Source organism: Cuculus canorus, chromosome 1, assembly GCF_017976375.1.
Source record: "Cuculus canorus isolate bCucCan1 chromosome 1, bCucCan1.pri, whole genome shotgun sequence".
NCBI classification, from domain to species: domain Eukaryota; kingdom Metazoa; phylum Chordata; class Aves; order Cuculiformes; family Cuculidae; genus Cuculus; species Cuculus canorus.
The window spans coordinates 75,860,324-75,877,021 of NC_071401.1; positions in this window are offsets into that span (position 1 = coordinate 75,860,324).

A 16,698-nucleotide genomic window follows, 5' to 3' on the forward strand; every position below is an offset into this window, starting at 1 on the left:
TCAGAAAGGAAGAATGATATACTTCTTTACATAAAAAGAAAGCTTTTTTCACTTTCGTTGAAGCAAAATGGAAATGGGAAACATGAAAGGGGAGTCGGAAGGAAAAGAGGCAAAGGAAGAACAAATGGAAGACAGAGAAAATTCAGAGTTCCTTTTTTTTGATTCATTGAGTCTTTGGACTGGCTTTAAAGACAACAGAAGATAAGGCAAAGCTACCTTACCAGATGTGTTTTCATTAAGCTTTAGCAATGCCTTTCAAACTCTAAATCATAATGCAGTCTTCATCACTGATAGTAATTTATGTTCATAAGGTCATAAGGTATTTTTCATGAAATAAGTCTGGCTTAAGATTTGTCAGACTGTATGTAACTAATTGTTCTTTAGTTACCCATCAAAGCCAATGCTAAATCAACAATTTTTTAGGCTAACTTGATCTGTTTTCACAGACTGGCTACTAAACCTTGAGTTAAACTGTGCCATGTATTACATTAAGCATCCCAAGACCTAGAAAACTCTCTATGACAAAACTTTTAAATGCAATTCTATTCAGCTTGATTTCAACGGAAGACTATAAAGAAAAAGATGGAATTCTTAAATAAAAGAAAAATGTGGCATATTTTTTCCTATATCACACAAAACTATTTAGATTCTTCAGTCCCAAATTCATGGGGGATTCTAGAAGCTATGGTTTGGGCAAAAATATAGCAGCATTCAAAGTCAACTACAGAAATGTGCCCATGGCAGGGGTGCTGGAACTAGATGATCTTTAAGGCCCCTTTCAGCCCATAACATTCTATAATTCTATGATTCTATGAATTAAAAGAAACAATTTAAAGTATTCAAAACCATGGTTATATCACATAGTAATTATAGCACACAAAAAAATAGATGTCATTGACCTGGACAGCTCATTATTAACAGTTGCACACAACTGAAATACATTTGGAAAGTCTTCCTGGTAGAATAATGTGTCTGTATTTATTATTATGACAGCTTGTCGTCATTATCTTTCAGGCATTTATATCTGTATTTTTCAAACTGCTTTATAAGGTAAAAAATCAAAAATAAACCTTTCGTTGTAATGCTTTCATAACTACTGCAAGATTTATATGTTACCTTGACTTAAAGCACAACAGATGGATTGTCAGCAGGAAACCATGTAATTGTCAGAAAGACAGTAAGAAAAGAGGAAAACGCAAAAATTGCAAGAGTTCCAATATACAGTCTGTGTTTTATCTACTATACTACTCTTCCGTAATCCTTGTAGCAATTTAGCCCCGGCCCATCTTCACCATCTGAAAAACATGCAGTTAACTTTCAGAAAATGAAGTTACTTAGATCAGATTTATCTCAAGTTAGAAAACTGATTCTACTTTAGTTCAAACCACAACACCTGTGAATGCTTATTCTCCTGGAAAAGTATATTCTTATGCTAGCAGGAAAGTATAAGAGCCTACAGGGCTTCCCAAGTTATGAATAAGGGACATGCAAAAATACATTGACGGTGATGTGCACTAATTTTTATTAGACTTATTTATTTATATTTTAGTTTATATTTATTAATGTTAACTGAGATGCATCATCATTAATACCATAGTATGAGATGAACAAGGTAGTATTTCTGTAAATTTTTTTTGTTTCCTGATTTTTGGCCTTTAGGTTTGTAGGAAAACGTTTATATGTGCTGTAACATCGTTTGTGCCTCAGTCACAGCCCTGTGTTGAGTGCTAGGCTCCACATTGGCTGTGCAGGCACAGCAATCACGGCCTTCACTTGCTCTCTGGTGGGAGGAACCCAGGAAGGAGAGGCGGTGGTGGCTCCGCAGGGACAGGAGTTTGGTCCACCCTCAACTTCACCATCACCCCTCGCCCCAGCATGCTCCTCCCTCTCACAACCACGTTCAAGAAGCTGAAGATCAGTGAGGAACGGGGTGCCGCGTGGGGCAGGGGGACATGCAGCCCCACTCCCGCTGCAGGTTGCCTTCAAATCCCCTACACCAAATAGAAAGAGAAGCATGCAGTATTAACTTTTAGACCAGAATAATGAAAACACTTCAAGACTGGATGAAGAGAACATAACGAAGCAAGCACTTTCCAGATCCACAGAAAGCTATGAAAGTGGACCAGCATCCCTGCTGGATGCTGGATCCAGGAGTCTCTGGTACAAACTTCTCCAAGAGACTCACTGAATCGACTGGACTTGGGTGCAGCTAGTCCCACCTGTGGTCCACCTTCTGATGTTGGAAGTTGAAACAGAAGAGTCTCCAAGAAACGTGGACATCCTCAGCAAAGAGCAGTTGCAGCAGTGACTGCACAGAGTGGATCACAGTTTGGGCAGCTATAAGGGAAAATACAAAGAGGTGGTGACTGCTTATTAGCAGAACAAGCTGCTCCAGGGTGTTCTGAGTAAAACTCAGGGTAAAGCACTTCGCAGAACTGGAGAACTGAGAGAGGAGCTCCAGGTGGATCAACAAGCTAAGAAACATCTTGAAGAAGAAGTTGATGCTTCCACAGAAAAAAAAGCATCCTTGCTGAAATGGAGTTTACAGGATGGTCAGACAGGCACTGAATTGCCTGATCCAAATACCGCTTCTGAACCACAAGTTCACAGTCCAACAAAAGAAGTCACTACCTTAAATACCATGGAACCAGGAAGCAATGAGGTTAATGAAGGTTCTGTTCAAACACCGCAAACTCTTAATCAGAGGGTGAAGTGCTAAAAGAACCTGCTGCAGTGCTGGAAGATGATTCAGTCACATGAGGAGTGTGGCACTCAATTAACCAATGAGAAGGAAGCATTTCAGGAACAATTAGAAGAAAAGCTTCAGGAACTGGAGAAAATGAAGGACCTTCTCAAATGGCTGAGAAGACTAAACTGCATTACGCAGCTGCATGATGCAAAGAACTCAATGGTGGGATAAGTCTCATGACTGGAGTGCCACAATGCATGGATATATGCTCCAAAGAAGGGAGAGACAGGGAAGGAGAGGCAGTCGGGTGGCTCTGTATGTTAGGGAGGGGTTCAATTGTGCACAGCTCAATAATTGTGATGATAAGGTCAAGTGCTCATGAATGAGGATGAGGGGAAAGGCCATCAAGATAGGTTTCCTATTGGAAGTCTATCAACAGCCTTAAACAATTGGATGCTTTGCAGGCAAAAAAAAAAAAAAAACCACAATAGGGTAATTTAGGCAAAATCTCCTTGATACCTCTTCACTCTCCCTGCCCATGTTTTACAGGAAAGCTGAGGCAGAGCAGAGGCTTGAGAGATAGAGGGAGGAAAGGTCAGAAGCATGCAAACACCACTATGGTGTCGAGCAAGAGCAGAATGAGTTGCAGAAATTCAGGGCTGATGTGCACTGGCAGAGCCTCCCGACTGTGACAGGAGCCATGGGAGAGAGCCATGAGCCTGTATAGTGTTTCATGAAACACACAAATGACAAAAACTCTCTTCCAAAGAGGGCTCAAGCTCCTTGTTTCCACTGAGCCAGCCATCCCCACCCACCTCCTGGTGCCAGATCCGACACCATCTCTCATCTCACTGCACCACCTCGATGTGCCGTTTTCCAAGAGGTAATCTATTTGCCAACTTCTATTTTTGTCAGATCAACCTGTTCCCTGAAGCATAATGAAAACTCCTTGCCAGATCAATTTGTTTCTGAAGTTTCCTGGTTGCCAGCTCCATTCCAAGTTATTTCATTTTGCCTGCATGTCAGAACCATTAGGCTGGCAACTGCTTAAATCTTTCATTATTGTCACAGGTGGGGGGGTTGGTGTGTTGGAGAATCACAAAGCAAAGCAAAATGTCTGCCCTGCAGAGATGGCACTCCAAGTGATGTGGAAGCAAAAGAAAATACTAGCAGTGGGCACTGCCACGACATAGCAGGAGAGATGAAAGGGGATTTGGCTTTATGTCTAGTTGTGCAGGTAGCACAATGCTGCAGGAAGCAAGACTTCACTTTTAGCACAGTCTAAAGCACTGCTTAGCAAAAAACCCTCTTGCAGAGCACTAGGAGACATGGCCAGGAGGAGACCAGCTCCTGGTGTGGCTGAAACCTGCCCCTCAGTTGGTGTTGCAATTAGCTGAGTACTTCTACAACATTAATGTCATTCAGCGGATTTATTTTTTTTTTTTTATTTGGACCCAGAATGATATTTTGTACTGTCAGGAAGTGAGTGGCAAAGGCCAGTGTCCAAGAAGAGGTGAGTCAGGTTACGTGGGCAGACAAAGCAGGATCTGCGCTCCTGCAAGAGGAGTGTGAGGCCATCATCATGTTAGAGAAAGGCACAGAGTTTTTATGAAAGGCGGTGCTGAGTCATGAATGACAGCAAGGAGACAAAGGGAAATTGAAGGTGAAATAGAATATACACAAAGAGGATTACCAAGGAAAAGTCTATGTTTCGTATTATCCCTTCCATTCTTTAGAGCTTCACAGGAAATTATGTGCCTTGGGTTTTGAAAACAATGTATTGCAGAAGCTCTGTGTGTTCTGCTCTTGGTTCATTCCGCATGCTTTGCTGTGAACTAGGACAGTGCTGATTTGAGTTAGACAGCTCAAAACCCTATTGAGGATTTTTCCCCTAAGGAGAAAAAATAAAAAAAAGGGGATGGAAAGAAAAAGCTGATGTAATTCCCCAGGGCTCCTTTGGCTTTGCTGTTGCATAGCTATACAGTCTCCCAGAGTAATTGTCTTGAACAACATCCCAGCCCCCCTCTAGACTGAAGGACCTTCTGGCTGCTTTTCCTTGCCTGTGTTTTCTGCTTTATGTAAGGAATGAAACAGGGAGAGTGAAATCAGAAGAACAAAAAAGGTGATGAAATTTTCAGTTCAGACACAGAAGGTACATTCAGTACAGGATGTCAGAGGGAAATCTGAGAAAGCAGTTTTTGCATTCCAGGCTCTGACTTCTCTATGATGGGGTGAAACCAAAGTGGAAGGCGGCGAATGACAGGCTGCTGATGCTCTGCAGCAGAGACCCTTTCTAAATGGTATTAGCCATGCTGAGACTCCCTTCAGATCCTCTGCCTCCCTCTCCAGCACAACACACCATCATTTAATTGATTCTGAAAACCTGCTTCTTGATCACACCCACATGTCTCTTAAATGCACTACGGTTAAATTTGCCTTAGTCTGAAGGATCACATATATATCCAAGCCCTTGTCTGAACGCCCCAAAATACAAATCCAGAAAAACAATAATAATTTTGTTTTCAAATAAGCAGGAAAAAACCAGACATGCTAAAGATTTGTTTTACAGGAGAAAATGCTGCATGCTCTTAAAACTGTGACCACTCGCTTCTAGAAGCAACATCAGAGGAATCAAAGGAGATACTCAAGATTTGGAAGGTCAAATGTATTTGAATGTAAATAACTGTCTGTGTACTCGTGGAGGGAAATCATTTTACAGTACATTACAAAACAGCTTGCTGCCTCCCTGTCTCTTTTTTCCACCTGAAAAGTAGGTCAACAATCCTTATGGCTTTGAAAAGACGAAATGAGGAATGCTTGTTGAAAACAAGCAGGGTTTAATTTCAGTCATAAACAGAAAGAAATATTAGCTCTACCTCTTGTATATGAGATTTCGGTATAGTCAGAAGTGAGGCAACACTGCAGGTTGTGTAAGGTTCACATCAAGAGCCAGCCACACCCCAACTTTTTGATACTCTGCTTCAGTGTTGATACAATCTGATGAGTCGTAATATACAGCCTGCAGCACCATATAATCAAAACTTCTGTCACTCGGAGTATGGGGGAAAAGTGGGAGGTGGGGTAGGACAGCCTTAAAAACAAAGAGCTATTTGGGAAAAGGAAGATGGCAAGATGACCAAAGGATCTGATGATGATCTCCATATCCCACCATAACTAAGAGTATTTCCCCTTTGATAAAAAACATTTTTCATTTAAAAGGAGTAACAGCTAATACATTTTGAAAAGTAGTGATCAGATCCTGCGAAGGGTTCTGTTTTCTGCTGTCAGTCAATTTCCAGTGTGAAATGTGAAGCACTTGCCTGTTACAGTGTCGCAGGAAAGATTTTTACAGAACTAAACATGTTGACACACCAGTACACACTTAAAAACACATGCATACAAACACAATTTGATCTATAACCACAATTGATGCAGTTGCGTATTTTTCTTTTTAGTTTTCCTGATAGCCTTCTGAAAGTACTTAATATTACTTAAGCAGTGAGAGAACATCTAGGACCCTGTGGTTCTGGCTGCCCCACTTCATTCCATTACACAGTAACTGCTCCAAAAAAAATCCTCGGCAAAAACTGAAGCTTATTGATATTCTAGCTTAGATAAACAAGACTGCATATGCATTAGTGAGGCAAACTGAATAATAATATCCCAAACAATCCAGGATGGAATAATTGTATTTTGTTTAGCTTTACAATGAATTTTCAATAGCCTTTAAAAAAAAAAAAAAAAAAAAGGTATTTTATGACTTTGGTTGAGATTGCAAGCTTTCATAGTGTGTCCAGTAATTCTGGTGGATCCTCGTCAAACTGCAGCAGGCTTTCCATTTGGATTTTCTCCACCATTAGGTCTTATTTTCCTGTCAGTTTGCCCATTTCGTCATGAGTTTCTTTCAGACAACAGACTGGGCAACATACCTCCAGCAGCAAAAGAAATCAAACAGTCTATAAAAATAAAAATATGTTTTAATAATTATTTCTACAAAAGATGGTTTATCAGAATGTATAATATTAATAGTAGACTCATGAGAGCCACTTTGGTTCTCTCAAACAGAAAAAAAGCTTTGTTTTTTCTTGTTTTCTTCTTTAAAAGGGTTTACAGATTTATATTTAGGACTCTTTAAATGTGTTAAAATAGCCCAACAAACGCTATCTTGCCAAATTCAGCTGTGTTGCGACTTGGGGCTTAAGCTGCATCACAATCTTAAATTAGTAAGAAAAGGGGTAGATGTTAATGCTTTTTGACCAGTGCCACTCTAACACTCAAAGATAATTCCAAAAGCTTTTAAATCACGCTGGTAACTTCTCACGGACTGAACTGATCCTGTGTTACTTATAGACATGATTATTGTTTTAAGTAAACGTCAGTTTACACCAAGCCTGAACCTACAGCCTTTACTTGCTTTAGCTGAAATAATGCTTCCATTGTTCCAGGATAAGAGTCACTTCTTGTATTAATCAGTGCTGTTTTCTGAGATTACTGGAAAGGTATTAGATTAGGTCAGCAGAGAAACTGGCCCTCTGTGTGTATCTTAATTTTACATCCCCATGAAATACCACATCACTAACATCAATCTGACTTTTACCCTTGGAATGAGTTTCACAGCGCACTCTTGCAGTGCAGATTCATACCATCACTGACTTTTCTGTATAATCTGTCCCAGAGCCTCCGGAGACATCTCCTCGATTCTTGATTTTTATTTTTTTTTTCCCTTTTCTTTTCTCACTTTAGCTTAGTGAACATTTAGGAAAAAAATCAGAAGAGATAAAAGGTGATGCAGTGGTATCATGAAGAAAATCTCTCCGTTGTTTTAGTTGTTTTGACTGAGATTGCAGAGGGCACTGCAGGTGTATCACTTCCAGGAGGTACTATGATGATAGGCAGTTCAGCACACTGTTTCTTCTGCCAGCACCCGCTGACATGGAAAATCATGGTGCAGAGAAGCTTGAGTGGAGTTCTCAGATCTTGCTACTGCACAAGGCAATTGGCATAAGGAGAGAGAGATCCCTGTTTCACAGCTTCATGTCAGAGGAGTCACCTCAGATGATGATGATGGACTACAGTCCTTGCTGTGGTCTGGTGAGGGACCTCACCTGGTAAAAACACTTTTAAGCTCCCACTGCCAAAAATCCCCAAGTAACTCAAGGGAAGCTGTCCTGTGAGGGATTTTCCCTGTTCTCAATGCATGAAGCAGTGCAGCACCTACGCACCATCACCGTCCAGACTTGTAGGGGCATTCATGGGCTGCTTCCCATGTCTTACATCAAGGTTCCTGAGTGCCTTCCCTCTTCCTCACCTCTATATTCTGCTCGAACATTTAGAAGGAAGTATTCTTAACATTTAAGTAGCATTTTGTGAACATAAGAGTTATTTATTCAGTCTATAACCATCTTGGCTTCAAAACACATACTTTGGGCCACATTTGCAGCACCCACAGTGTGAGCAAGAGGTTACTGGGACACAGAAAGACCTGCTAGTAGCAGAAACATGCAGTTTTTCTGTTGCGGTATGGTTAGATTTACAGTGATGCTCCACTACACCAGTTATCCCTCAGCCCAGATTGCATGGACATTTAGCAGGAAAACTCACATACAGGCTTGATCTGTGACAGGCAGCTCCACGGCATGGCAGGAAAAGAGACTTAGGCTGTAAGGGAGCTCCAGTGCTGAACCTGCCTCCCACCAGTGAAGGGGATCATAGAATCACAGAATGACCTGATTGGGAAGGACCCACAAGGATATAATCATAGAATCATAAAATCACATAATAGTTTGGGTTGGAAGGCACCTTAAATATCATCCAGTTCCAAACCCCCTGCCATGGGCAGGGACACTTACCACCAGGTCAGGCTGCCCAAGACCCCATCCAACCTGGCCTTGAACACCTCCAGGGATGGGGCAGCCACAGCTTCCCTGGTCAACCTGTGCCAGTGCCTCACTGCCCTCATGGGGAAGAAATTCTTCCTTAAGTCAAGTCTACCCCTCCCTAGTTTATACCCATTTTCCCTGGTCCTATCACTACAAGACTTTGCAAATAGTCCCTCCCCAGCTTTCCCGTAGCCCCTTCAGGTACTGGAAGGATCATAGAATAGTTTGTGTTGGAAGGGACCTTAAAGATCATCTAGTTCCAGACACATGTCCCTGCACAGGACAACCCCAACAATCATACCATGTGGCCGAGGACACTGTCCAAACGCTTTTTGGGTGTTGTCAGGCTTGACACCACTACTGCTTCCCTGGGGAGACTGTTCCAGGGCTCCACCCGAAGGGGCTACAAGACAGCTGGGGAGGGACTGTTCACAAAGGCTTGTAGTGATAGGACTAGGGGCAATGGGTATAAACTGGAGAGGAGCAGATTTAGGCTAGACATGAGGAGGAATTTCTTCACAATGAGAGCGGTGAGGCACTGGCACAGGTTGCCCAGGGAAACTGTGGATGCCCCATCCCTGGAGGTGTTCAAGGCCAGGTTGGATGGGGTCTTGGGCAGCCTGACCTGGTGGGAGGTGTCCCTGCCCATGGCAGGGGGGTTGGAACTGGATGATCTTCCAGGTCCCTTCCAACCCAAACCATTCCATGACTCTAATATCCAACCCAAGCCTCCCCTGGCTCATCTCTTAGAGATGGAACACTGCCTGTCCCTTTACCAGTTTCCCCTCTATTTGCCCCAAACCTCACCCACCGCCCACAGAGGAGCCTGACTGGGGCGGGGGCTGGGCGGCCAGGGAAGATGGCGGCCGCCCAGCCCCCCACGCCCGCCCGCAGCGCCTCCCGGGCTCCTCGTTACTCCTCGTTAATTCCTCCCCCACCACCACCCCGTCTTCCCAATGACGCGTTTGAACACCTCCCGGCCCCACCGCGAAAGTAAATTTATAGGCAGTCTAGTTGGAAAACATAAAAAAACAAACAAACAAACAAACAAAAAAAAAAAACAACAAAACCAAACAAAACACCACAAAAAGCGCGCGGCCGCCTCGCGCTGAGGAAGCCGGGCGCGCGGCCCCCCCACCCCGAAGCCCAGCGGCGGGGTCACGTGGCCCCGCCCGGGTGGATAGGCGGAGGGAGCGAACCTGCTCTCTCTTTGTGGGGAGGTCAGCGCCGCGCCGAGCGCCTACCGCCAACCTCCGAAGAGAGGGGCACTCCTAGACCTCACGGGGATGGGGATAGGGGGGAGGGTGATGGGCTGTGATGCCCGGCAACTTCGCAGGGCTGGGGACACCCCAGCAAGGGCTGGGTCTGTCCCCATCGGGGGAGCCTCCCCACGCGCCACCCCACGCACCACCCCGGCTCCCTAGAATTATGGAATCAATCGTGGAATCATAGAATCGCTGGATGGGAACAGATCTTTGAGATCATCAAGCCCAGCAGTACTTGCCCACTGCTAAATCACAGAATCGTAGAATAGTTTGGGTTGGAAGGGATCTTAAAGATCACCCAGTTCCAGCCTCCCAGGGACATCTTCGCCTGGATCAGTTTGCAGAGCCCCATCTAACCTTTGACACCTCAAGGGAGGGGACATCCACAACTTCCCTGGGCAACCTGTGCCAGTGTCTCAGCACTCTCAGCATGAATTTCTTACTAATGTCTAATCTAAATCTTCCACCTTCCAATTTAAAGCCATTGCCCCTAGTCCTTTCACTACACTCCAGTGTAAACAGCCCCTCTCCAGCCTTCTGTAGCCCCTTCAGGTACTGGAAGGTCGCTGGAAGGTCTCCTGGGAGCCTTCTCCAGGCTGAAGGGCCCCAACTCTCTCAGCCTGTCCTACAGGAGGTGCTCCAGCTCCCTGATAATCCTTGTAGCCCTCCTCTGAGCCCATTCCAAGAGCTCCATATCCTTCTTATGTTCATATCCCTAAGCATTTTGTCTACCTACCTTTTAAACACCTCCTGGGATGGTGACTCAACCACCTCCCCGGGCAGCCTTTTCCAGTGCCCAGTTTCTTGTACGCTTCCAGCTCCTTCAGTGCTTACGAGCCCCCCAGCCACATCAGCTTCCACCTGGTGCCCCCATTTTGCCCACCCTTCTGCGGGGAAGATGCGTAGAAGGTACCAGGTCCTTGAGGCAGGCACTGAGGGCTCCTCCTTGCCCCTGTGAGGTGCTGCCATTGTTAGGGTCCAGAATCTAAAGGACGAGGCGAACACGGTGTTCAAGTGTGAAAAACAGAGCTCGAGTTTATTGGGACAAAGGAAAGCAGACTGGCCGGCCAGGGCAGCTCCCCGATGGAGAGCAACGCCGATTACATCCCCGGGGTTACATTTATAGTAAAAGCGGGTAGATACAAAATTACTTGTTACAAGTTCATTGGTTAGTCTAGGGGGTTACTTAATATCTATAGGTCCTCTTATATTCTGATAGGTCCCACGCTGTCTCTACCTGACCCTTTGCATATGTTGCACTTTCCTATCTGTACATTGTTTTTGCTCCAGGATGTGGTGCCTCATTCCAGGATGTGTGCTCTGCATAAACAGTTTCTAGTATCCCCCCCTCATCTCCATCTAACGTCTGCTTGTTATATTTTAAGTTGCTTTGCCCAATCTTTCCCAGCCCCTTTCATAATGGCCCTCACACCATCACGGCTGCCAGCCCGGGGTGGGCAGGGACAGCCACCCTCGTGAGGGTCACTCCCTTCTGGGAGCAGCCTGCCTTGTGGTCTTCAGGTCTCAAAGATTTCTTTGTTGGGCCCTATTTCCTGTTGTGTATATGGAAGTGGCCGACGTTGGACTGTGAATTCTGTACCTGGGTCTTTTCCACTTACATATGCTCTGATTCCCTAGGTTCGTCCAAGGTTCCATTGTGCTCCAAGGATTGGTTGCCAGAGTTTAATTTTAATTTCTACAGGGTTGCAAGTTCCTAGGTTACTGTGACTACATGTTCTAGGCCTACGAGTTCGTCTAAAGGATATATAGACGTCATGGTCGGCCCACGGTGCAATCGTTTCACAACTCCAGCTAGCACAGTGGTAACTTCCTGCACCCTGACAGTTGGGTCCCCCTTCACCTGGGCAGAGGTAAAACTGAATATCCTGGAGGGCTATTTCTAAGTGGGGTTCCCCCCATCCTGCACGGCGAATCCCTGGAACGAAACAGTAGTTTCCCAGATCATTTATGGTACGGACTCCCTGTTCTGTGCCTAAACCTGTATCAATACTACTTATCAGTTCACATAGATCTAGTTTAAAATCCAGCTGTTCTGTTGTATTGGTTTCTGCTAAGATTCGGCCGGTCTGAGTACTGGTTAAGGTCCATCTTTCATTCATAGGTTGGCAAGTGTTCTCTTCTATATCTGAAATTTTTATAAACATAACAGCAATTAATAATACCTGGTTTAGGGTTTTACCCTTCTGAGTTTCAACTTTGGTCCATGGTTGTAGGATGAGTCTTGCACTGGTTCCCATGTTTATGTCTGCGCGTCTTCCATTGTTGCTTTCTTGATGTGGGACACATGGATCCAGGGTTTCAAGCCATCTACCTTTATTGCCATAGGTGTTGCCAGGATGATTGTGCATGGTCCTTTCCATTGGGGCTCCAGGTTTCCCCCTTGGTGTTGGCGGACCCATACTAGATCACCAGGTTGGTATGAGTGTGGTTCAGCTGTTTCTGTGGTGAATGTAGCCCACACTTTTTCGCGTATCACTTTCAGGGTCTCTCGTAAAGCCTGTAAGGACTGGAGTACAGCTTGGTTAGATATTTCAGCTAGTGCTACTTCTTGTAGTCATGGACATAAGGGTGGTGGTCATCTGAACAGGATCTCAAGGGAGATTATATGGTTAATATAGGGGATACATCGTACTCGCAATAAGGCAAAGGGCAGGAGGTCTACCCATCCACTGCTAGTTTTTTAAGATTAGTTTGGTCAATGTTTCTTTCAATGTCCGATTCATTCTCTCTACTTGGCCTGAGCTTTGTGGCCCATATGCACAATGCAGGTTCCAATCAGCATTTATTTCTTTAATCAAGGCTTGGGAGACTGTGCTTACAAATACAGGCCCATTATCAGTCCCTGTTGCCATGGGTAGTACAAATCAGGGTACAATCTCTTCTAATAACTTCTTTGCCACTATATTTGCTGTTTCATGTTTCATGGGAAATGCTTCTACCCAGCCCAAAAAGGTATCTATAAATACTAGTAAGCACCTATACCCAAATTTCCCTGGTTTCATTTCTGTAAAATCTGCTTCCCAATATATTCCTGGTTCTTTACCTTGTTGTCTTTCCCCCAGTTTTATTTGCTTTGGGTTAGCATTTACTACCTGGCATTGTGGACACCTACTTATGATGTCAGCTATGATTTGTTTTAATTTCAATACCTGGTATTGGCTACCAATTAATTCCTTAAGTTTCCGAGTTCATAAATATGTGCCCTGGTGTATTTGGTTTATTAAATTTTCCCCTAATCTGTGTGGGAGGATAATTTTTCCTGTGTCTGTCCTTGCCCAAGCCCCTATATGGTTTTCATCCTTCCATTTGTTTACATAAACTAGGTCTTCTGCAGTATATTCTGGCTTTTCAGGTAACTCTGGCTCAGGTACCATAATTAGCATCTGTACCGTGTCAGTTTCTAGTGCAGCTTGCTTGGCAGTTTTATCTGCAAGTTGGTTCCCTGTGGCAACTTCGTCAGTGCCTTTCTGGTGCCTGGGGCAGTGTATTACTGCCACTTGTTTGGGTTCCCAAATGGCTTGTAGGAGGGACAGTATTTCATCTTTATTTTTGATTCCTTTTCCCTCTGCTGTTAGTAGTCCTCATTCTTTATAGATAGCACTGTGTACGTGTACAGTGGCAAAGGTGTATCTACTGTCCATGTATATGTTTGTTGGTTTTCCTTTTGCTATGTGTGAAGCCTTGGTAAAGAGCAAGGAGTTCAGCCTTCTGTGCTGATGTGCCTTGTGGTCAGGCTGCTTTCCAGATTATTTGTGACGAAAATTGAGTGCCTGTTTCTGCAATAAAGTCTATAGGTTTCCCCTCCACCTCAAAAGTCACCCGCGGCTCAGGGAGTATGGACATCCAGCTGTCGTCCTGTCCTCTCTGCTGCCTCCTTATGGGTTTCTCTTAAAATATGGTCTCTTTCCAGTAAAGAGAGCCATTAACAATTGCTGAATATCAACCCAAGTGGCCTGATGTGTGAGAAAAACAGTTTTGAGAAGCCTAATGAGGTCTTGTGGACATTCCGAAAAGAGTTTGTGTTGTTGTTTCCAATTATAAATGTCTGAAGACGAAAATGGGGCATAAACCATATATGGAGGTCCCTTGCCTTCTGATAGTGCCATCTCCCTGAGTGGCAACATCGGCGCTGAAGGGGTTACGGTCCGATCAGACTCATTAGGTTTCTCTTTAGGTAAAGACGGATATAGTCCTGATGACGATGAGCCAGGTTCCAATTGGGATGCTGGCTCACGGTCATTTTGGAAGTTATAGACTGACCTAGAACGTGTCTTGGGGGGACTTAAGAGTTCCTCTTGTTCCTGATTATTCCTCCGATTTTGATTTGAATATGGAGGGGGTGGATCAGTTTCCCACTCCAATGGAGGCAGAACGGGCTTTGCTTCCATTTTTCTTTTCTCCCATTTCGGCGGAGCTTGCTTCAAGTGGAGGGAGACAGTTTGATTACTGGGAGGTAGGTGAGGTTTTAACCATGAAGGTGGTTCTTCTACCAAATACCGCCATGCTATAATATAAGAGATTTAGTCCGGACGGTTATCGAATATTTTCTCTTCAGCTAGTGAGGGCGAACGTCCCGTCAGGTGGCCAGCCTGTCTGGAACGTTGGCCACTTGAGTTGGCAAAATATTTTTAATTTTCCTACGTACACCGTGTCTCCTGATAACGCAGCCCGCACCTGGTAATCTTTAAAATATTGTACAACTAATTCTAGCGGCGTAACTGCCTTTTTACTTTTACTCTGACCCATTTCAAAAATTATAAGACAACACAATAAAATTAGACAACCGACAAGTAAACTATATCCAATCTGGCGATCCCGATGCCTGACCTACTGAAAGTAGACGTGCACGTTCAAAACTGACAGAGACCAAGACAGACTCAGAGTGGGAAAGGTCCGGGACGAGTCCCCTTCCTTTCCAGGCAGTGAGTGGTGGGGCGTCCCCGCACCAACTCCGACTCTGGGAAGCAATACTGTGTCCAGTTTCTTCCCTTTGAGCCACCAAATGGAGCTCCAATAAAAACCGGAACGGACTTACCTCCAGAGGTTGGGTTTTGGAGTGTCGACTTGCCAATAGATCCTGGACAAGTCCCCAAAATGTTAGAGTCCAGAATCTAAAGGACGAGGATAACACAGTGTTCGAATATAAAAATCAGAGCTCGAGTTTATTTGGGACAAAGGAAAGCAGACTTGCCAGCCAGGGCAGCTCCCCGATGGAGAGCAACGCCGATTACATCCCCGGGGTTACATTTATAGTAAAAGCGGGTAGATACAAAATTACTTGTTACAAGTTCATTGGTTAGTCTAGGGGGTTACTTAATATCTATAGGTCCTCTTATATTCTGATAGGTTCCACGCTGTCTCTACCTGACCCTTTGCATATGTTGCACTTTCCTATCTGTACATTGTTTTTGCTCCAGGATGTGGTGCCTCATTCCAGGATGTGTGCTCTGCATAAACAGTTTCTAGTATCCCCCCCTTATCTCCATCTAACGTCTGCTTGTTATGTTTTAAGTTGCTTTGCCCAATCTTTCCCAGCCCCTTTCATAATGGCTCTCACACCATCACGGCTGCCAGCCCGGGGTGGGCAGGGACAGCCACCCTCGCGAGGGTCACTCCCTTCTGGGAGCAGCCTGCCTTGTGGTCTTCAGGGCTTTGCAGCTCTGAGGGTGCTTCAAAATGTAAACAAATCTCAGGATTAGGCCTGGTTTCTGTAGGGGAATGCAAATGGGATTAAATCCCCTCCGAGGGCTCCCTCCCCGAGAGCAGCTTGGAGTCAGATGTTATCTCTTAGAGCATGGCTAAGGTTTGACCCACTGAAACTAGCAGAGAGAAAAAAAAAAATACTACTCTATCGGTATCAATTCACAAAGTGCCCTAATCCCCATTACTTTCCTTGCCTGCAGGAAAACTTTCTTCGATTTTTCTCTCCTTTCCAGGCTTAATGATCAATTAAATAAATACCAGCTTCAAGTCACCTTTCCTACACTTCCCTCCCCCAGCCCTCGCCTTGCAGACATCTGTTTGTGGCTGCCTGGGTTAAACTCTTCCCTCTGAGCCTCCTCGTCGAGCCCAGGGGCCGGGGCAGGGAGGGGCTGGGGGAGGGGAGCCTGGCTCTTGTCCTTTGACCTCTGTTGGGATAAGAAAAGCGAGTTAAAAGGTCAAGGAAAACAATTGCAAGGCTCCTTTTGCTTGAATAGCGTGCCAAATAAACTTATCCCGGGGATTTGGAATGATCCTTTTATGGGAATTTTTACCTCCCTGGGGATTGTACAGGCTGACTTTATGGGAGCTGAGGGCACAGTCAATTATTTTGGGGGAGGAGGCGGCAGAGCCTGAGAGTTTCTCTGCACCGTTGTTTGGACACAGAAATACAAGGAGGGAGGAGGGATTTGCAGCCTAGTTTAGCTCTTGTGAGCTTCCCTTAAACTTCACAGCTAATGTATTGACTTCTTCATCTGTTCATCATTTCTGATCTATATCATCGGCATTTAAAAATCAAGAAGAAACAATATGGGCCTGGCCTGCTTTTTACACAAAGTGCACTACTGTGACTCCATTTACTAATGAAGTTACTGCTCTGTGTCAGAGTAAACGTTTCCCTAACTCTGGATAAAACAATATTTTAGTTAGCTGTTTAGTTAGACAGCTAATGTAGATAGCTGTCTGGTAGTTGTAGGTGCTAGAACACTATTTTTCTGTCTGTAAATACGTATCATTGGTCCTACACTCTTCATATTTTTGCTGTGTGAACTGGCAAGTCACCACCTTCGTAAAGGAGTGAGTCTCTTGAAATAAACTCTTTTACATGGCTGAAAATTCTTCAGAGCTTTTTAAAGAGAAAAAA